Source organism: Channa argus, chromosome 6 (genome assembly GCF_033026475.1).
Source record: "Channa argus isolate prfri chromosome 6, Channa argus male v1.0, whole genome shotgun sequence".
Taxonomy (NCBI): domain Eukaryota; kingdom Metazoa; phylum Chordata; class Actinopteri; order Anabantiformes; family Channidae; genus Channa; species Channa argus.
Window position 1 is genome coordinate 27,621,869 of NC_090202.1, and position 22,145 is coordinate 27,644,013.

The following is a 22,145-nucleotide window of genomic DNA, read 5'->3' on the forward strand; positions in this document are numbered from 1 at the left end:
GTGTGTGTGTTTGTGTGTTTTCTGTTCCTTAAGCGTATGTTCAGCACCCTGCATACACACACACACACACACATGGACAGATGGACAGGCAGGTAAGCAGACAATGGAAATTTCCATGACAGGCACAAAAGCAGGCTGATGGTAAATCACAGTGACAGTTAGATGAACAAATCCTCTGTTCAAGTAAAATGGTCAAAGTCTGGACTGAGTCATTGGTTGATGACTCATTGCAATAACAGTAAAATAAAAAATACACACACTAAGATGTATTTTCTTGCTGGAGCTGGTGGCAAAACTTGTGAAAGGACTTAAAAGTTTCTCTATTTACAATCTTTCTTACAAAGTACTTGTAATCACTGTAGTCAGACAAACCGCATGATGCTCTGCAAGGGTTTCGCAGGAAACAGGAAGTTGCCTGCGTTAATGTAAACAGTCAGACAAAAATCCCTTTCACAAACAAAAAGCAGTTGATGTTCTCAGTTTACAGATGTTTAAGATGTTAAAAGACGAAGGTCAACATACCCTTTGTCTCAGAAATGTTTTGCTGGTATCAAATTCAGAATTTAAATGTATTAAAGTTAATATCTTCAGGTTCAACTATTAACAGTCAGACAAATTAGCAACTCATTGCTTCTCTTGGTTTTATCTCCATCTTTTACAGCGTCCCAGCTTTTTCTGGAGATGTGGTTTGTAGACACAGTTGGTCTGAATGAAATCACGCTGCTTAAATGCTTTGCTCCTTAGGGCCCGAGCTTGTCTGTTGTTTCAGTTCAGCTTTTTTTTTTTTTTGCGTTAGTTGCAAAATTACCACATTACATTTACATCAAGTAGATTTAGGTTTATCCAATGGTCATGGACTTTACCTTAAAGAAGCTTTGTAGCTTAAATCTACTCCTGTAACTGCAAATGGCCCAATGACATCAGCTCTTACTGACTATGCCTGTAGGTGCAAACATGTTTACATCTGCACATGTGAACTGCTGCTGTCCTACAGCTATTTACATAATTATGCACTGTGCATCTTGTATTTAATCATGTCTCATGTTGTTTCATGTCAACAAGTACATTTGTGATGCTACTTGTGGCATGTTCTGGTTGCTGGTGCATGCTGGAAGCTAATGACTTATTAATGAATGCTTCAAATGCTAATGAACAAGACTTATTAAAACATTAAAATAATCACTTTGGTCACATTCAATATTGATCCTATTGTCCATGATTTCCATACAGCTGCTAAGACCAAAACTGAATCTCCTCCATGCTCAGCTGTGATGTCAGTCTGAAACCTGCATTTTTGTCAAAACTCGTTAAACATATCAGCTAATAAACTGCTGGTCTGCACTTACATGATGCCTTTGACTGCTTCTAACGGTGTCACGTACAGTTGATCGGCCACTATAAAAAGACATTTTCAGCATTTGGGACGACCTTTACCACATGTGGAATAAAGACGCACATCACTCAGGCCTGTTTCACACTTGAACTCCTGACGATGTTAGTAGAATTCAGCCTGAGACATGGTCTGGAGTGGTCTTTCTGACCTGTAACTCACAGCAGGAGAAGCCCCATGAACGCGTGAAAATCCACAATGTTTCACGATCAGCGTGCACAGGAAGCAAAGCACCATATAAAACTTAAGCACATCGGAACCGTGCGTCTATTAAAAAACCTCATCAACACAACCGCTCACTTGCTTTTAATTCTCCTGGTGATTTGGGAGGTGCAGGCATGTTGTCTCAGTGAAGACATAAATCTTTACAAACGTGTCAAAGAAACAACAATTTTCTCTGTTGCTCTGCATTTGCTTGTTTATGACTCTAGTGGATTTATGAAGACTTTCAGAGCTTTTAGCTGGATTCACCTGCTTTGTCAGTCCAAAGAACGTAGTCATCACGTGTTTTCTCCCTTCACAAACCCGTCTCCACACAGATACGGCTGCCGTGATGCTTTGTTTCAGCATGATGGTGGCAGTTATTGGCCGTGTGTGTGTCCGTGACTGTCCTACCCAGCGTCCACGCTGTTGACAGAGACTGTAATGTGTTGTGTTTACATTGCTGCAACCAGCAGACATCAGCACCTTTTTAATAAAGAGACCCAGTGTGACCATACCTTTAATGAATAGCCTTGTCCACACCTTTATTAAAAGCCCTGGTGTGTGCGTATCCAAGATTAAGAGCCTCATATTTGTTCATTCCTGTTGGATAAAAGGCCCAGTGTGTCCATACCCTTAAGTGTCTGTCTCCTCCTTTGTTAAATGATCTACTGTGTGCTCTCGGGTTTGCAATGTTAAATGAATCTTTTTCTTTCTTTATAACTAAATCATTTTGAATGATGGGCAATTCCTAATGAAGTGACTTGATACATACTGTAGTTTAACTGTGAGGCTTCATTCTAAGCTGTGCACACAGAACTTTGAAGCAGCCATGGGGACTCACCCCGTGCCGTACTGGCCTTTCCTTCACCCTGCCCGCTGGCCAGCCGCTTCTCCTCAGTGGCCCACTTCACATTTCTAAAGCCTCCAGTCCAATTAGATTTGAACAATGGCTTTAAACCAAGCTAACAACAACCTAAAAACGCCTCGTGTGTTGCTCTACACACAAGGGTTTGTGGTGTGTGTGCGAGTGCATCAGAACTCTGGGTAATTACAGCAGTGCATTCAGACACAAACAACAAACAAGGAGTATGTCCCATGCAAAACAAGTAACTTGGCAGAGTGACATTTATTTGGCTTTATTGTTGTTCATTGTCAATCTATCTGTTTGCTGCTCTTTGTGTTTTAAACGTGATTCTGCGTCGACCAGTGTTCAGAAGCTACAATGCTACAAACACTGAGTAAAGAAGGTAGTTTAAAGCCCCAATATGTAACATTTTGACATTAAAATAACGACTTCAAAAAGGTTGGACTGATACTGAGACCCCCAACCCCCCCCCCCCCCCCCAAAAAAATACCAAAAGGAGAACCGTTTGCATGAAAAAATAAAACACTTGAATTCTTACGGTTTTACCAACAGGGTCTCATCCCAGAGCATCACATAATGAAGCTGTACATCCGTTGGTGTATCATACTGGCGTTACACGTACAGTTTGGACACTGCAGGAGCGTCACCTATTTGATAATACAGGACGGACTTTATATTCACACAAAAACTGGACTATGATCAGGAAAAAAACGCTTCAGGGTAAGTTTAATTTAGAGGAAGACCAAAGAGGAGACTTCTGGATGTAGTGAGAGAAGAGGATGCAGAGGACAGGGTTAGATGGAGGCACATGATTCGCTGTGGAGACCCCTGAGAGGGAACAGCCCAAAGGAAACAAAGAATTATATTTTCAATTAAAAAAACTTGTTATTCATCTATGCCACTAAAAACACAAATGATTAGTTTATTAAATGACACAAAGTTATGTTTTAAATATGTCGTTCGTGTCGTGCAACTTTTAATTGTAGAAAAGAATTTTCAGGGATTATTTCTGACTTTAGAAATGTGCTTCTGAAGTGTGTAAAGTTGCCGCTGTCCAAAGTAGTGTACAGTAAACCCTAGCTGCTAATTTTCCACAGAGCAGAACACTGAGAGCGAGGCAAATTATGGAGGATTGCTCAGGAAGGGGATCCAGAGTTCAAACCTGTGGCAAATGAATATGCAGATCAGATGATTTGCTGGGGCGACTTCTAAGGAGATAAGCCAAAGCAAACTGAAAAACTTATTGGTAGACTCGACCCACCAAATGTATTTCCGCAGTGTTTAGGCAGGTGTAGACACACACTTGTCATTAGGACTCTCTCTTGGCTGCACATAGCAATTACAGCTCTGCACTACACACAATGGGCTGGGATGGCGATGAATGGAAAATAATAGAGTTTATAGAATGTGAATGTATGTGTGTGTAAGCATTCCATTTATTCCAGGTGTGCTTTGATTCAAGCCCCTGCGGTATATGATTACATGCCTCTGTAAAACTCAATCAGACCTTTATGATGGCAGCAAACAACACATCTGACAAAACACACACATTGTGAAGCAGCACCTCACTCGGGTTTAATGAGTCTTTGCAGTAGGCTGTAATCAACACAGTCGCCATGGAGAACACAATTCAGATTTTTCTCATCTATCACTTTGTTGTCCTCCTCCTTTTTCTTTTGGTGTAGTTGGTTTTGTGCTCAATAGAAGCACAATGTTTACAGACACATTAGCAAGTGTGAAATGTGTTAAATGCAATGTTTGCTGCTATTCATTAGAAAAATAATAACCACTGATTACTAATGTAACAATACTTTATTTGGTTGTCGAAAACATTTTCTTTAAACACTGGCTGTGTTTTCCTGACCCCCAAGAAACTGATGCAGAATAAACAAGTGTCACTTTCAGATTCCTGCCACGTGGAGATCAAACCTCTGTGGTAAAAACAATATTACAGTCCAAAACAAGAAGGTGGCTGTTGTGTCCACTTGTCCTCACATTTCAGCTAATATTTATCTGGATGAGTTTGCTCGGCTCACGGTGACAGTCTTTGCTTAATGAGCACATAACAACTACCTGGGAAACATAAATATTAAATGAAGCAATGGACAGTAGCAGAAATGGTGACACATTACCTCATTAGCAGGAATGACTGCACATCACATCTTTTACATGCTCTGACTCATTAGCATGCAGCATCTGTTAATGTGGCAGTGGGGGGAAAAAAAATCAACTGAGCTTTACATAACATGGTTACAGCTGAAATGGCTGAACAGTGGAAAAAGTATATGAACGTGAACTAATTTACATTATGTCTGCGTTCATCGTACATTTGGAAATGAATTTCTAACAAAATGGCAGTGTCAGTGGTTTGAATCCTGGTTGTCCCTGGTGACCATAGGCTGCAGAGGCTCGCAGAGGATGTGCCTACCTCCTAAATCTCGGCAATGTGTTGTGCAAGGCTGCACATCGACAAGCAGATTGGTTAATGCACTATATTTGGGAGGCAGGATCAAATTCGAAATGAAACGTAAATCGCCGCCTCGTAATTGCCGATGTGTGCGACCGACTCCCGTGTGCTCTTGTGGTAAATATATCGTGTCACTCGTATATTGTGGTGCGCCTCAAAGATGAATATCTATAATAGTGGTAGCTCTCATCTTGCATAAAAAGTGATTTCCCTGTACAACCACTCATTATTGAGCCATAGCATAAATGTATTACTCAGGCCTCTAAAATACTCAAAAAAGCTGTTGCAAAGCAATAACATGATCACATGTGCAGGAATAACAAGACAGAGTCAGAGTTTACAGGATATCACAGTATAGAAACAGCACTGGAGAAAGTCACAACTGGTGTTAGCTTAGCTTCTGCTAATGGACTCCTCTCTAAACGTGTCCTGTTAAATCTTACTGCTGCTTGTGACACATTTAGAGACGGGAACATGTCATTGGGATTGAGGAACTGTACATGGTTTAAATGTTAACCATCAGATAGATTCTAATTTGTGCATGTTAATGATATATCTTATCCACAGGACTCTGCTCTGGGACCCATACGTCTCACTATTATGAAACATTCCATACATTTTCATTGCTACGCAGATGACACCCAGCTATATTTATAGAAGCAGACGAGACAAATGATTTGTTTTCCCAGCCACCCGAAACTTGTTTCAGTAGACTCCAGAAATAAATCTATGAACCTTTTTAAAGTACTTTTGATGTGAGAAACCTTATATTAGTGTGCAGCCTGTAACGTAGAAGACATCGGGATGCTCCCAAAGGTTGCCAGAAACGTTTTCATCTGCTAATTGACCTCTGACCTCAAATAAAACTGACACCTCTGTGCTTTGGTTTGAAACTTCACAAATGTTGTGAACTTCAGAATGATCAGTGATCCTGACTAACCTGGAACCTGCGCATAGTCCCACAGAGCGTTCAACTGAAAAAAGTCAACGAGATCAAGGAGCTGTGCTTAACGACAAGACTAGTGACAAGCTGACGTATGACCTCAGGTTAAGAGGACTGTAAAATTGACACATTTTTAATGGGCTCTGTGTGTGTGTGTGTTTGTACGTGATATTTGTGACATAGGAAGGGTTTGCGTGTGCTTAAAGTACCCGGGTGTCCTCTGTTTCACCTTGTCACGTCATGCAGCTCTGTTCTCACCTGTCAGCTTGGATCACTATAGATACACGAGTAAAGCCGCAACGACAGCACTGCGTGTGTGTTTGAGCTGCAGCACCTGACTGTTCAAACACAGCTGTCCCCCTTACTCATATTTACACATCTCATCACAACACACACACTTTTCCTCTTCACACCCACTTTCTCTCTCTCTCTCTCGATACTTAGCCTGCTGCTGTAACATTCAATAGCTTCTTCTCAGAGACAGTATAGCATTAAATGTCATTATGTCTGTCTTACACACACACACACACACACTCACTCACTCACTCACTCACTCACTCACTCACTCACTCACTCACTCACTCACTCACTCTCTCTCTCTTTTATATGTTCAGCACAGTTCATTAAGCAAATCCAACAGTTGCAGTTTTACTCCTCACATCAGTCACAGATGAAAATATGAACTAACCATGTTCAAAAAGTCTTCTTAATTTGCTATGAGTTCCACGGGAGTGGAGTTTTATCAAAAATTGATGCAGGATGAGGTCAGTATTAAAAATTAACAGTTTTTGTGAAATCCAGCTGTCAATCATTTTCTCCATCCAGAAAGCAGCAAAAATTAAACATAAAAGCTTCATGACGCTTTTTCATCGAGTGCATAGTATTTTAAAGTGTTTACTACCCACACAGATGGCTTTTCGATAACGCCGGACATTTGCTGTAACCTTTAAATCAAATACAAAACCTACTTTTGTCTCTATCAAACATTTATAAGGATTATTAAAAGTGAAACATTGTCACAAAAGGATTTCTGCAGCCACTGGACTCTGTCATGATACAAAGTAAATTCACACCATCCTCCCACAATGAGTCGAGGTGAGATTGTCCCAGTGAGGCAAAGACGAGTCCAAAAGGGAAAAAGCTATTTGCTTAGTTGCCTCTTCTGATTCTATAACTGTGCACTGATAGAGTATAAACTGCTCCATAAAAGAGGATACGATGAGGAGTTAACAGGAGTTAAAACTAGCAAACTGACCGGTTCCACTAGTACATACAGTACGAGTTGCACTGTGCCTCATAGTTTAACACCATCAAATAAAGTCAGATGGATTTTATTTTATTTTTTATTGTGCACAGTCTGGCAGGTTATCTGGCAGCACAAACTGGGGAAGTTGTGAAAGTTTGGACTTTTCTCTGAAGTACAGATGCATCAAACTGGTTAAGCTGGTTAAGCTCTGGTTTACCTCAAGAAGCAGAGAGTTATTCAAATTTAATACTAAACTCTAAACTCAACAGCACTGAATATTAGAGCCAGTAGCTCCCAATTCATAACTGTGGTAGACTTGAATAAAACTTGATACACATTGCTCAGTAAATGAAGTACTGGAAGAAAATAACTCTGAAACATACCTGCAGGCTTCAATCGGGAGATTTTGTAATCAGAAAACCACTTATCTGTGAGGGACAAAGTGATGAGTGTGGAAAATCTGCTAGTGCAAGTAGACAAACTGTTCATTCATGCACAACACCTTCACTGAAACATGGAATTCACTTGTGTTTGTGTCCTCGCCTCCACAAACATGTCCGCTGCTGGATCTGCCCTCCCCTGATCTCACCGCCTGGCTGCAGATTGATTGCTGCTCAAATCTGTGTTGTGCTCTTTCAATAGTTTCACGTTAAATTCTTCTCTGGGCTTTAAATATTAGGCCTTGATTTTATCTGCTCCCCGATTTCTCCTGTTTGTCTTCTTTCTTTGTGACAATGCCTTTTTCTTTCACTTGTCTCTCTGATGTACTGTGTGGAGTTAATATAATTCAGCCCAAACACACATCCATTGTTTTGTGCTTATCGCAGAGGTTCAACTCGTTGAATTGCAATTGTGCGTCTCTCCCACACACTGTGCATGTGTGGATGTGTGTGTTTCCGCCAGGCATCAAGGTTTACCTGTAGGGTTAGTGCCAGCACCCGGCCCCCCAAAGACACACACACAAACACTGGTCCACGCAGGCACACACCCTCTGGCATTTTTGCAAAACAGACTGGCTTCCTAAAAGACACGCATGAATACATTCACACGCTCCAAATTTACGCAGATGAAGCAAAGATCACACAGCCGCCCAGGCAAATAAACACACACACACACACAGTTTCCTGCTTCACTGAAGAAGAGGAGAGGTTAGGCTGGCTGTAGTAGAAGAGAGACGGTAGAAATGAAATTAAGAAAGTAAGATGGAGAAGGAGGAGCAGAGAAAGATCAGTGAGGTAGAAACAGCTTTGGCACAGGGACAAAAATTGTTGGACTTATTCTGATCTTAAATCTAATTTAAACATTTCTTTTCCTTAGAAAACGACAAATGTCTAAATACACAGAAATGGATTTTTCACTTGTACCGGAGTCGATTTGCACACACTGTGTCGCTGCATTAAAAATATAGGATCCAGCTGCGAAGCATCTAATCTCAGAGAGATGTCATCCTGTTCCTGCACGTCCCCTGAAGAGACCACAGCACAAACTTTAGCTTTCTGGATGTTGATGATCTGCACTGATGCTGCATTTGTGGAGTAATGCTTCCAAAATGAATAAATAACGATGTTGTTTCATTTAATCAATCACAAAGAGATAAAAGCCTCCTTTCAATACAAGACGCAGTGATGAGTGCTAATTATCACTAGTTATGAATCCAAATGTCAACCTAATTACAAATCAATGGCATCAGGGGGTTTGAGTGAACAAAACCACATATGCCCTGTAAATGATCAGTTAAAAAGAATGCACGTAAAACAAAAGACGTGCTTTAATTTATCTTCCTGCAGCTCAGTTCTGTTTTATCATGTAAATACTGTCATGAACACAGTATATTTCTGTTTTATACCTGGTCAACTTTTTCAGCTGTAAGAGATGAGTTTAGAGATTCCAGTTACAGAAAAGATACAATGAGTCAGCACAACACAAATGGATCATTTTATTCTTTATTGTGGGGATTACAGCACAATTATCCCCAATGCCACTGGGATGTTGTGTATGAAGTAAACTATTTGAAAATCTAATTTGAAACACATTTGACTGCAAAGAAATCACATCCAACATATCAAATGGACCAATTTTTCAAATGGAGAAATTGGGTATTTACATATTTGTAATTTGCGCTGCGCCTTTAACACAAAGGACACGCAACACATGACTGGGGGGAAAAAAAACACATGAAAAGAAAAAGATTTCGGCAAGTCATTATCTACCATTTACATTATCATTAAAACATTTAGAGAATCAGAAAAATCTGTAACAAGGGAGAATATCTGTGATCCTTTTCAAATTAAAGCAGTTCAAACGTTAAAGTCTGTGATGCAACAAACATCCATTTGTTGCTGCCATCAAATTTCAAATGATCGAATGATTTCAATATGTGATAACTTGTCGTCGTCCTATTTGCATTAAAATAGGACGACATTGACATTATCCTCCTATTTCATTAGCAAATCATTGCATTCTCTTTGTGTTTACATGTGATAGTGTCACAACTTTTCTAAAAACGGGGATTGTATTAAATAAAGGATACCAGGCTTATTACGCAGTGACACATTCATTTGGAATAGAAATTCTTTATCCAAATATGATGTAAATAGTCTGACGTTTGTCAGTAGCTGAAAACATTTGTAAAAAGCTTTATATAAAAGTAGCAAACAATTTCTTGACCATTTGTAACGTTTCATTTTTGTCAGTTTTTCCTCGTCCTCACTAAGACTCAACTAAAACGTCAGAACTTTTAAACGACGGTTTCAGGGTTTTTCTTTTATCTAGTGGTTTTAACTGTCGTGGACTTTATTAGTACTAATTAAACTGGTCTGTGAAAACTAAGCTGCTAAACAAACTTCATAATTTCAATTATCAAGCCAACCTTTCTTTAAGCATCTCACATCAGTTTACAGAGTTAGTGCCTCTGTGACCCAGTGACACGGTTTCACAGTAAAAGCTAAATGGAAGCTGTGCCAACATTCGTTCACACGCGTGCACACATTAGTCACACATGTTAAGCAGCTGTCAGCAAGCGAGTAAACACAAGTGTGAACTGCAGTTTTTCTGTCATTTAGAACCAAATGTGCAGCAACTTGCTGGGGTTGGTGCTTTTGTACAGTGTCAGTGTAGCTCGACATGTGAAACTGCCTTTATCAAATAAATGACATTTAATACAAGTTAATATACCCGAAAGCCTCAGTTATCAAACTAAAGCACATTTTTCCTTTTGTTTTTCCTCTGATTCATGGTGTGAGGATGAAGATTTGTACACACTGTTAACCACACAATTTCTAACTCACTAGACGTGCTACAGGTGAAAACTTAAATCCCCAAATGTTTAATCATTTAGAAACTGAATGTTTGTGCACATCTTTGTTCGGATCCATCCTGTATTTACTGACGTGTTTCACAGGATAAGTGACGACAGCTTCGTTATCCCACAGCGTCAGATACTGACGCTATCTAAGGCGTCAAATTGTGCCACAAGTACCTTTTTGCTTCACTATGCACTTCAGGAGCTCCACTATTTAACGCCCCAAAAAAGCAATACGAATAGGAAAAACAACTTTAGGGTAACGTTACATTACGAAACAACGGTTAGTGTTAGGCAGAAAACATGAGGGTGAGAGTAGGAAAAGAAAAATTCCCTAAAAACGGCACATGCGTACTTTCTTACCATAGGAACAACGTGCACCACGTTGTGAAACAGTCACCAATAAAACACACATCTTGCACTAGAGTCGAACCCTGGACTCCTGTGGAAAGGTCCCGTGTCTTGTTGTATCATACCCCCCCCCGACCAGCTCTCAGACTTTTCACATCATCGATTTAGGCGTCAAATATTGAAGCCCTGGGGTTTCTGTTTAACTACACTGAAACCTCTGAGCGTCAGTCAGCGACACAAAGGCCAACGTAAGCATCAGCGTGTGATGCAGAAGGGACTGTACATGTAAGAATGGGCTGGTGACAATCAACGTTGCTGTGATGAAATTCAGGTGATCACCAAACTTTGTAGGATTCTTCCTACACTACATACGAACGTGGGTCTGTGGCGTAGTGGCCTTGCATTTCAAATATAGATTTTCATTCATTTAAGACAATACGCTGCATTACAACATAATCAAACTGATTACATTCGCTGCAAACGTCTCAAACCGATTGCAGTATATTTGCAAAGTATCATTTTTAGGAGGCAGCACGGCCTCTTGGGACTATAAAAAAGACTTGATCGCAATAGATCACATGGTTGATATATTTCAGACTGGAACAAAATCTTATTACCTCTTTTCTACAGTGCAAGTAACTTTTTGAGTTGTCTAGAGGTTTTGAAATTACCTGATTTAATAGACGTATTCTCGCTCACAGTGATTACCATCGATGCCCATGGTACACAATGGCATTAAAATGTGTGGTGTGTTCACTGCTTTGAACTCACAATGTATTTCCATTAGTTTGAGGAGGAAATGTGGTCGCACCTCTGTGGGTTGAGCTCCGTTTCACTCGGCGCTCTTTAGAAATCCCAGTGACGTGGCAGCTGTGACGTAAAGCCTGATAAAGTCCTTACAAAGTGAACTGATGCCCCTGGACACATTAGCACAGCAAAGGTTAGGTAGGGCGGCGGGAATGACGGGAATACGGGAGAAGAGGAAACAAGGAGGCTGAGAGAGGATGCTTCCCACCAACATGCACAGAGCTGCGAGATAAAGGTGGAGAATACTGATGAGTAGTCAACACAAACACTTTCAGCCCTTTGAGACTGGTACCCAACCACCTTCCTCTTTTCAACACATCTCCTTTTTACCCTTCTTTTGTTCTCCAAGTATCCTGCACAAAAACACACAATCTTCCAACAAAGTCCCACTGTCCCTTTGCTCTGTAGCTTTTATTTATTTATTCGTGCCTCAGCCTATTCCTGGCTTGTCTGAATCAAATGTCCTGCAGAAGACAGACAGACAGATGGATGGCTGGCTGGATAAATGGAAAGACGGTTGAACTGATTGGGAGATGAATAGATATTGTGGATGAATGGAAACGAATGGCATTTAAGCTGAATGAATGGGTGCGTGGACATTGTAATGGGTGGACACGCAGGTTCATAGACGAATATTTGATGGCTGAATTGACTGGTCAATATTTCTCGGTGAATTAGTGGATGTACCCGTGCTCCACAGGGCCAAAATAAATGTCCTGCTTTTCCTCGGCCTTGAAAAATGAGAGTAAAAAAGCCTTTGTTTCCTCAAACCAACTGGTGCAGGATTGTGCCAAATATATCCAGAGGTAAAGCATGTGATGACAAGGCCACACACAAGTGGCCTTTAGCAGCTATCACCTTAATTACACCCCTTTCTAGCATTTAGACGGGAAAAAGAGATGAACATTAGCCCGAAAGCTAAGGCCAGCAAATGACTCCAGATACAGCTGACAGTCACATCAAGTCTCTTTTTTTTTCCGATCTCAAACTTTTCTTTTACACATTGAAGCTTTAGAGCACTTACTGTGGGCACTGATGTATCTTCTCTGTACCTTCTAAGATATTTACGGCAGGCTTTTGTGATACAGATGAGAAGTGTGACAGGCCTTGAAGGAGCATTGTTCTCTCTTTTGATCATGCACAGTTCCCAGCCACATGGTCGACGAGCCTGACAAAGGTTCTTCCTCTATTACTTTACCCTCCCTTGGCAACTGGTGATGCGCTTGAAGTGGTTCAAGTAATGAGGCGTCTTTCCCTCAGCTTCTCTCCAGCAGCTAGGGAAGGATGATGAACTCCCCTTCCACTACAGGAAAACGAATTTGTCATATTACACTTTCATGTGCTACATGAAGCTTTAAAAGCCTCTTGTGAAGTTTAAACATAGTTTGCCCGACTTTGCATGCTGGACTCTGGACTGGGGTCTTGTCTATACGAACCCTGCTAGGGATCTACAGTTTACAGCCCTTTTCAATAGGAAGCAGACATTTGTTTATTCCCAAGTAGGTTCTCACATACAAGGAATCCATCTTGGTGAGTTTGTGCAAGAACTACAAAATATGGGACAAGGACAAACACACATAAGGGTCATATATATGCAGCACAAAGAGACGCCCTGAGCTTTACACTGTAAAACTGAGCTGCACTACCAGATTAGAATTCATGCCGCGTATCAAGTAGTCTGTGGGGTCAGAGTCTGTGTCAGTAGGGGGGCCGGGCCTCGTTAATAAGACCAACAGCAGTCAGGAGGAAGCTGCTCTTGTGGTTTTGTGCAGCCTCTAGCTGCATGGGAGTGTCTCTGAATGTTTGAGCCCGGGGTGGGAGGGGTCGGCCTTCTTTACACACTTCAGGGTCCTGGGCTCGTGTAGGTTCTGGGCTTGTGTAGACCTTTTCAGCTGAGTCAACGGTACCCTGCCGTCTGCTCTCGTCCTTCTCAGTCGAAGCAGCGTAACAAGCACTAGTTATTTATTTCGGCAGGTTGAGTTTCTTTAGCTGCTGCAGGAAGTACATCCTTTGCTGAGCCTTCTTTGTTAGGGAGCTGGTGGTCGGTTCTTGTTGGAGGGGTGCTGGGTGATTCTGGTGTTCAGGAAGTGGAAGGACTCCACGGCGTCACCGGGGAGCCGTGCTTCACTAAAGCAGATGGAAATATTAGCTGGAAGGGAGACTGGTTCATTTCTGTTGTAACTGTCAATCATACTGTTTCCCTCTGAATGTTCTCAGCAGGGTGACAGGTCCCAAAAACAAATTAGAAACTGTGATGCACCAAAAAGTGGGACCATTAAAGGTACAGGCGGGGCAACCCGCCCTGAAATCTGACTGGAACTGGCATCGCTAAATAAATGGTACTGGAGGTGAATAAAGTGATGTGCTACTGTGTGTATTTATCTCCCTGTGCTTCCCACATAATCCTTTTACTGTTGGGCTGGAAAGGCAGTGACACTGCATTTAGACAATATGACACTAAACCCAGTGGATCATAAGAAAAAGAAATGAGGTTCTTTGAGCCCGAATGTCATTTTATCTATTTAAAATGCTTTTTCCTGCTGAATCTGTGCCGAGGGTAACAATGGTATCAAAAAACTCATTCTCAGCTTTGTCTAAAAGCAGCATTCATACAACTGTGCCCTCACACTCACACAGTGACATTTACACCTTGGGAAATGTCAGACTCTGCTGCAGCTGGAGGGTTTTAACTCTCTCATAACCTCCTCGCACTATGTTATTGGATTGTTACATAAAAAAGTGTTCAACTGTCTGCAGCTAAAATACATATGAGGACTAGAGGACTAGACGCTAGGCCACTAAGGCAGCCAGACTGGATAAGTGAGGCTACTGACATCAAACATCAGGCTGGTTCATGTGATAGGGGCCTGTGCTGGACTCTTGGTGTCTGGCTGGAAGCTGAGTTTCGTTGCCACATTGCTTCCCTGTGGTCTGGTTTGCTTCTTTGTGCTGCTGTCGCAGGGATTTCCCCCTTCACAAGCTGGGAAAGAACATTTGTCAGACTTTAGAGGAAATTTCAGGCCTGGGAAATAAATCACTGATCGCTGTGGTGTTAAAACAGTGTCTTTTTATAAAACCCCTAAAAAATAATTTCCAAAGTCAACCTGCACTGTACAAACCAGCATCTGTACTTAGTTTTAGTTCACTATACTCAGTTATCAGCTTAATAGTTTTCATCAATTTAGACTTAATGGGTTTCTTGACCCTGCAATTAACGTATTGTTTCTGAGTGAAATAATTAAAATCAAGAATAGTACAAATGAGGCAATGACACTACTACACCAGTGTGTGCTGGACAGATGCGTATGAAAGTATTATCAGGATCATGTAGATAATTATTAATGGGGTCAAAGCATCACACTGCAATTCATGAACCCAGTGCAGTTGACCATTGGATTTTCTGCCCTTGGGGCCTATTTTGCTGCCATTTGCTATGGACAGAGGGAGGATTAAATATTTCCAAATTCACCTGCACTGCATGAAAATTAATTTCATATTTATTCAGTACACTGTAAAGACATTTTTTTCTAAGGTTGGGCAGCTAATCAACAAAAGAGACCCTCGTACTTCCACAGCAGACAGAGACACGGGGAGGATAAAAGGGGAGGGGGATCTATTGATTTCAGATGTTACTTTAGCAGTAAAGTGTGTATTATAGTATTTTGGTGTATTTTTACAATAGTAATGCACATTTCTACTTTTTTGGGGGGAGGTGGCTCGTGACTTGAGCACCATGTGATTAAAGCAGAAAGTCACATATAACAATTTTCTGGAGTTTTCAAGTGACTCAAACTATCACCGGATGTTTTTAGGGCAGTTTGCATTCAAGTAACTACACCTAAGACATACAGACATATAAAACATGTCACATTAGCTGCCACAACTTGAATAAGTGTTGTTTAGAATACAGTACACGGTACTGGAATTATAGTAATACTTTGCTAAGCATTTGTAATTGGAAAAACAAATCCTGTTGTATATTTACTTTTCTTTTGGAGACGATCAGTTTCCCTGCTTTCTTCTAAGTGGTTAACTAGTCAGAATTTACAGTGTTTCCCACGATTGTATGTTGCACTTGCTTCTCTGAGATGTGAATGTCTGCAACACTGCAGCATGAATGTACGTGTCTAAACCTGAACAGGCCGCTCTGACTTCTTCTGTGCAGCTACAAACACTGAATTAACCCCAAACTGCAATAAAGCTTCCAATACAGAGTTGCTTTGTTGACAGACCACGTTTTTCTCCTTTCTGTGAATATTCTGTACAGTTTGGTATAAACACAGATGTGGCTTTGGTGAAAAGTAATAACCCATTCTGCAGACGGGCACCATGGGAACAGCAGCACCAATCTGTCATTGTCACTGGACTTTAAGTGGATGTGAATGGCCATCACTTTGCATTTTTTTATCCATGGATCTAGTGGAATGTATTTTTCTCAGGCAGCGCTGAGGCGGTGGTGACCGTGGAATGTGTGTATGAATGGATGAGGGAAAGTGTATCATGGTCGCATTAATCAGAATCAGACGTTCTGTTACTGTAATCCAGTGTAACACATTAAATGTGTCAGCCTGCAAAGATTTGTTTCAGTACCGCAGAGCAAAATGTACTGTAGTGGCAGCAGGTGATGGAGTCACCTTTGTACAAACCATCTCGACAACTTTGTTGCCTTTTTTTAAAGAAAGGATGTTGCTGAAGCTTTTGCAGAAGAGCGATTTTGATTTGAATAGTTATTCTGTCTGCGTAGGCCCTGATTGTAATTGTGCAAGTTTTCTCTGTGTTGGTAAGATTTTAGGGCTTGTAGAAAGCCTCTGTTTTCTGGTGGCTGATTGACAGGTGTGATTGACAGTTGGCTCACCTGGATTTGCACTGAGATGAACTTTCAGAGCTTTCTATTGCCTAATGTTGGAGTTTTAGTTTTCCAAGTGTAAAGTTCTACTGTGGCTGTTACACTAATTAGACCCTCAAAGATGCTGTGGCCCAGTGTTTCTTTAGGTTCACCATGACTTTATCATGACACCTGGCCTGTAGCACAGTTCACTTACCTGAGCTGACATTAAGTTGGTTCGCATTTGCATTAAACAATTAATTTGTTCTGTCCCGAGTGCAAAGGTTACACGTTGGTGAAAATGACATTACCAGTGTTTCACAGTAACTCAGTACATTTGCCTAATTCTACTCTAATATTTAGTTATTTTCAACTTCATTCCATTATTTCCACTTCCTGCTAATTCATACTTAAACTTCACTTTTACGTTGTACTTTTACTTCGCTACATTTCTTTGACAACTTTAGTCAGAATCAGATTAAGAAAACCAAACTTAGTTTAATCCCTTTTTTGATTCTCTGTCATAATCCTGGCTCCTGGACTTGACTTTCCCTCGCTTTACTTCCTGCCTATGACTTTTATTTAATTTTTATTACATTCATCTCTTTTTTTACCAGCTGCAATATTAAAGTGACAAATACCTTAATTCATCAATAGTTATAATGCAGTAATATCATATTCACTTATAAGACATTCTGCAAAAATACTACTTTTACCCTTGTACTTTTTAAGATAGCATTTCTACAGTCTGAGCAGCCTTTGTGTCCTTTCAGGGGTAATTTCAGCCCTTTTTTCAAGACATAATTAAACCAAATCTAGCAGACTGTTGGTTGTCTGCCATGGACAGCCTTCTTCAAATCTGTCCACGAGTTTTGAATTATATTTCAGTCTGGAGACTGAGAAAGCCATTGTAAAACATCCACCTTATTCTTTTTTAATCCCTTCCTAAGTTGAATTTGGCTCCTTGTCTTGTTGAAGGATCCACTTCCTCTTCATTTTTAGCTTTTTCACTGACAGTAGAAGGCTTTGCTTTAAAATCGTATGATATTGGGCTGCATTCATTCTTCCTTCCACTTTATGCAGAGCTGCCCAAAACATCAGTGAGTCTTCACCGTGATTGACTGTGGGAATGAAGTTTCTCTCCTCACAGGCAGGAGAAGACACCTTTTACATATTACAATTAATTACCTAGAGGGTTTATGGGGGAAGGGGAAGGGGGATTCCAGTCTTTACACTGACATAAGGGGATGTCAGTTTTTTACTAAGAAAAACTTTAAAAGCTAAAAATATTTGTAGTATAGACAGAAACTCATGTGTGGGTGGTTGATGCGTCATATGATTGTAGAGAAACTTAGCTTTGTGTTGCATGACTTTCATGCTGTAGGAGTTTGGAGGGGAAGACTTATTTCAAGTCTCACTAAGCACCACACACATGCAAACTAGTGTATTTGCAGCATCTAACAATTGAAGGTTTATTTTGTGCGACTTGGCTCTTAGGGAGGATAACAAGTGATGACTTAAAGACAAATAAACTAGCATTTCAGTGAAAGCCTGGAGCCTGCAGTGAAGCAGCCGATTAGGGCCGGCAGTCTCGTCCTGTTAGGAACAACAAACCCACCGAGACCCTGACCTCAGAAAACTATAATGTCCACCTGTTATCCACTGTCTCATCTCAAACTCATTCTTTCTTATTCCAGCTGGGATGTATTTATAGGGCAGGATTACTCACTAGTGAAGTCCCAGAGATCACTTAGAACTAGGAACATCCGGCTTAAAGCCGAAACTAGTTTGTGCAACATTTTATGTTCTGTGTGTAGTTTGATAATTGCTAATGTCGTGTTTATGTGTCCACTTCAGTCCACTATAGGAAGTAAAGAAGTGAGAGCATAATGTACAGTATGTTTGCTGCAGGCATTGTATTTACCTCTTTACACATCAAAAATAAACATACAGTAAATATGTAATTAGCCCAGCGATGATCAAACGTTTGCATGCAAAATGAGCCAGATGCTGTTGGATTCTTACGCCGCTGAAAACGGTGCCCGTTTGCTAAAAACTACAGTAACTTTTGGAGTTTATTTTAAAAACTATGATAAGACTTATTTTTGGAAATCAGTCAGCTTGAAAATGGGAGTCAGCGAGTCAGTTTTTTCTTTTTTCTTATATGGAATTTGTTGGCATTAAGAAAAATGCCACTGTTTCTATGTACTTCTCTCTGTGGTATTGTGCTGAAGACAAGAAGTACTGTTTCCTGCTGCCTTTCCTCATTTCTTTCTTCATCTCCCTCTCAGCAAACTTCTTTTTCCTCTGTGTCTTCTCTTGTTCCACTTGACTCATCCTGTATCTTTCTATCTCTCTCTTCTCATGTGATTCATCTAAGCCCCTCTACTGTCTTGCCATGATCTTGTTTCCCCTCCTCCATGTGACACTCAGGAGACGGAGTCAAACAGTGCCGTGCTGTGGATGAAGAGGTTTCTTTGCTCTGAAGAACAGGACCGATACATGTGCAGCTCAGCACAGATTCCTCCTTTCATTTGTGTCTTGAAGATCTGTAAGAAAAACTGCCTGATGTGGTTTGTCTGGGGTGACAAGTGGAAATACTAGAGTAAACAACCCCTAAGCAAGGATTTACTGTATATGGGTAAAAGGAGAGAGATGATATGTGAGAGCCAGTGGATCTTATGGGTTTTGTCGCTCACATCCAGAACTTCGATAATCAGCTTGGTCAGGTCTAGTCCATAATGTGTGTGTATGTTTGTGTGTGTGTTTCTGAGCTGCTGACTTTGACGTAAAAATGCATTTGAACTCCTTTTAAAACCCAGCATTGTGCAGTCAGCAATGTGCAGGTTAAGCTGACATCTCAACATCGAGATTTAAAAGAGGACTAAACAGAATTTATTTATCCTAAATTTATTTTAAGAAGAATTTTGGCTACACTTTGATATGTGAGTCTTATTTCCACCTCGTGGTCGAGGCGTGTTTGCTGTAAAGCATAAGCTGTTAAAACCATTTACATAAATCGGGCTGGACAAGGTTTAATAAATACCAGTAAATAACTATCAGTAAAACAGATCCGCAGTAAACGAAAGCGTCTAAAATGATCACAGAGTTGAATCAACACCTCTGAAAAGTTTCAACTTAATCTGATCATTCTGACCTTCGTGGAGGGTGAGGGTGGGGGCGGGTACAACCTTGGGAGGAAGTAACTTTGACAGATGATGTACGTTGAGACCAAAATGGTCAGAGTTAAACAGTGAGAACAGTTAAAAACGTCTCTGATCTTTGTCTCCAGCCAGGTGCTTCTCAGATAACTCACACCCTCAACATCTTGAAGACAGTTTAATGATATTCAGGCTTTTCCATATGTGTTTGAAGTGGTGACGAAGAACCTTTTAAAATATTTAATGACTTTCCAGTGAGAGCCAGAAAAAGACTGTTTCTGCATTTGGAATGTCAATGCTCTGAATAACGCAACAGACTCCTCGTTGGAAATCTGAAGCAGGTTATGAGTCCGGCGCTTGTGCATTATGATTATCAGATTGTCTTAGTCATGACAAGCAGACCAGCCAGAGATCATTGTATTCGGTCTTTCTTGTTTAAGTTTAAACTTCCCTGGAGGTGTTGAGAGCAGGAGGAAGCAGAAGGGAAACGGGGAGGTGGAATGACTCAGCTGAACCTGAAACCTAGTGATGAAAGCCCTTCTCCAGACGGCTCCTTCCTAACGTCTACTTTCTCTTCATCAGAGGAGGAGGTGATGAGCAGCAGGTGCAGGAGTACGTTCGTGAGATTTGACCGTCCACTTTGTTCCATCACTGTTATAGAAGGGACATAATGGAAAACTGCATCTTTGGCATAGTTTGCTGTCTGCATGCCGCCGAAACATGGAGACAGTATAACCAAAGTGTGGATAGCTAGTTTTATTCTCAGCGGTACTGACATAACAAACCCAACTAGCTCAATTCCAAGATGGATAATACAGAAATGTCACAGTGCACATTGTTCTGGTCTCACAGCTGCTCTTACAATGTTCATATGCAGCAGTGAAGAGGTGCTATGGAAGCCACCCAGTCTTAGTCAAAGAGCAGCTGATCAGTAGAAGTATAAGGATGGAATAGTGTTCTGTACCAGCGGTAAGTGAGAGAGTGAAGCCTGACTAACTCCTGCATACAGAGTATTACAACAGTCGTGTAGAGATAAAAGCAGAGGATAAAACTGTTGGTTGTTTTGTCAAGAGTCACCATTGGCTTTACAATGTTATTAATGTGTTTATCAAGCATAAATTCAGGCTCCATTTTCACGCCAAGATTTGTCACCACAGGCTCACCAAGAGCATATGGCTTCAGTGGGCCCGGGTCCAAATGAGAGACGGGGGAGGTGTCACTAGGGTTAAAGACAATAACCTCTGCTTTACTTTGATTAGAGGAGCAGGTTTCGCCGAAGTTGCACACTGCAGCTTTACTTTCGCATACAAACACATGCTATAAGCAGAACACTGGAAAGCACTGGGCCATGAAGTAGCAGAGCAGGGAACACTGACATACGCTCTTCATGCCATTCCACCTCTGCATCCATGAGGTTTCCAGCTGTTTTACAGCTGGACAAAAGTCTTCAGATCTAGTTACTAACAGTCAGACTCATGTTTCTCAAGAATATTTTGGAAACTGACATCAGCAACAGGAAGGGTTACACCCAGTATCTACAACATTACCTAAAGTTCATTTTTTTACCTTTATATTCCTGTGGAGACTCTACTCATGTTGTCCACGCTGCTCCATCCAGGATCTCACCCTAAATCTGTGCTTAGCTGCCATGTTTGTTCTGTCATAGGAATGAGAATTTACCTTCTTGTGTGGTTTGCTTAAATGCAGTGGACTGATGATTTTACCATCCGGCAACGCAGTTTGGTACTTGTGTCTGTGCTCTGTATCAGTTAGTACCATAATGAAAGTCCTCTTACTAGTACTCAGTCTGGGAAAGTGTGGTATCGGGACATTGCTACGCTTTATATAAAAGTCCCTCTTTGTGTGCCACTGTCGAGTTGCAGTCGGAGGACATTTTAAATTATTCTGTAATATTGGATGATATATAATTCATTTGACATAATTGGTAGGTTGAAGCCATTTGTGGCCTTTGTTTTTGTAAACTCAACTTGTTGTAAACTAAATTGCCATCCCATGTTGGGGGGGAAACGGGGTTTCTAAACCGGGGTAAAATATGAAAATAATATATCAGTCTGTCGTCTGTATTTGTGCTGTTCAGCTGACAGTGACCTGAGCAGCAGCAGCAGCAGCAGCAGCTTATGTTAATGCTGTGGAGCATCATCAGCCGCCGATCAGACCCTCTGACAAACAAAGCAGCAGCACTGATACAGTTAAACCCACCACACTGTTAGTGTTATCAAGAAAGGAGCTCAGTTTTCCTTTTCTTCGTCGCTCACTCGCTCTCTTTGTCGTCCTGTTGGCCTGTCTGTCATCGCCCCTCTCCTCCTACTCATGTCTTTCTCCTCCTTTCTGCTGCTGCTTCTTATTGACATGGTAATCCTCTTGTCAACAGCAAACGATTGCCTGTGTTTGGAGAAGCAGCAATAAGCTGGGTTTGTGTGTGAGCAGACATGCTTATCTGTGTCAGGCGTGTGTGCGCGCATGGACATGGTACATCATTCTGTGTACTGTGCGTGTTTAGTTTCGGTAATTTTACCTGCTCTCATGTTTGAGTGTGTAAGTGTTCAAAAATAAAAAAGAAATAA

General features: G+C 41.0%; 1 protein-coding gene across 9 annotated transcripts in view; it reads left to right on the forward strand.

The window, feature by feature from the left end:
* si:cabz01090165.1 (uncharacterized protein LOC100333421 homolog) overlaps window positions 1–22,145 on the forward strand; it is a 277,606-nt gene that overhangs the window by 191,156 nt on the left and 64,305 nt on the right. The window lies entirely within an intron of this gene.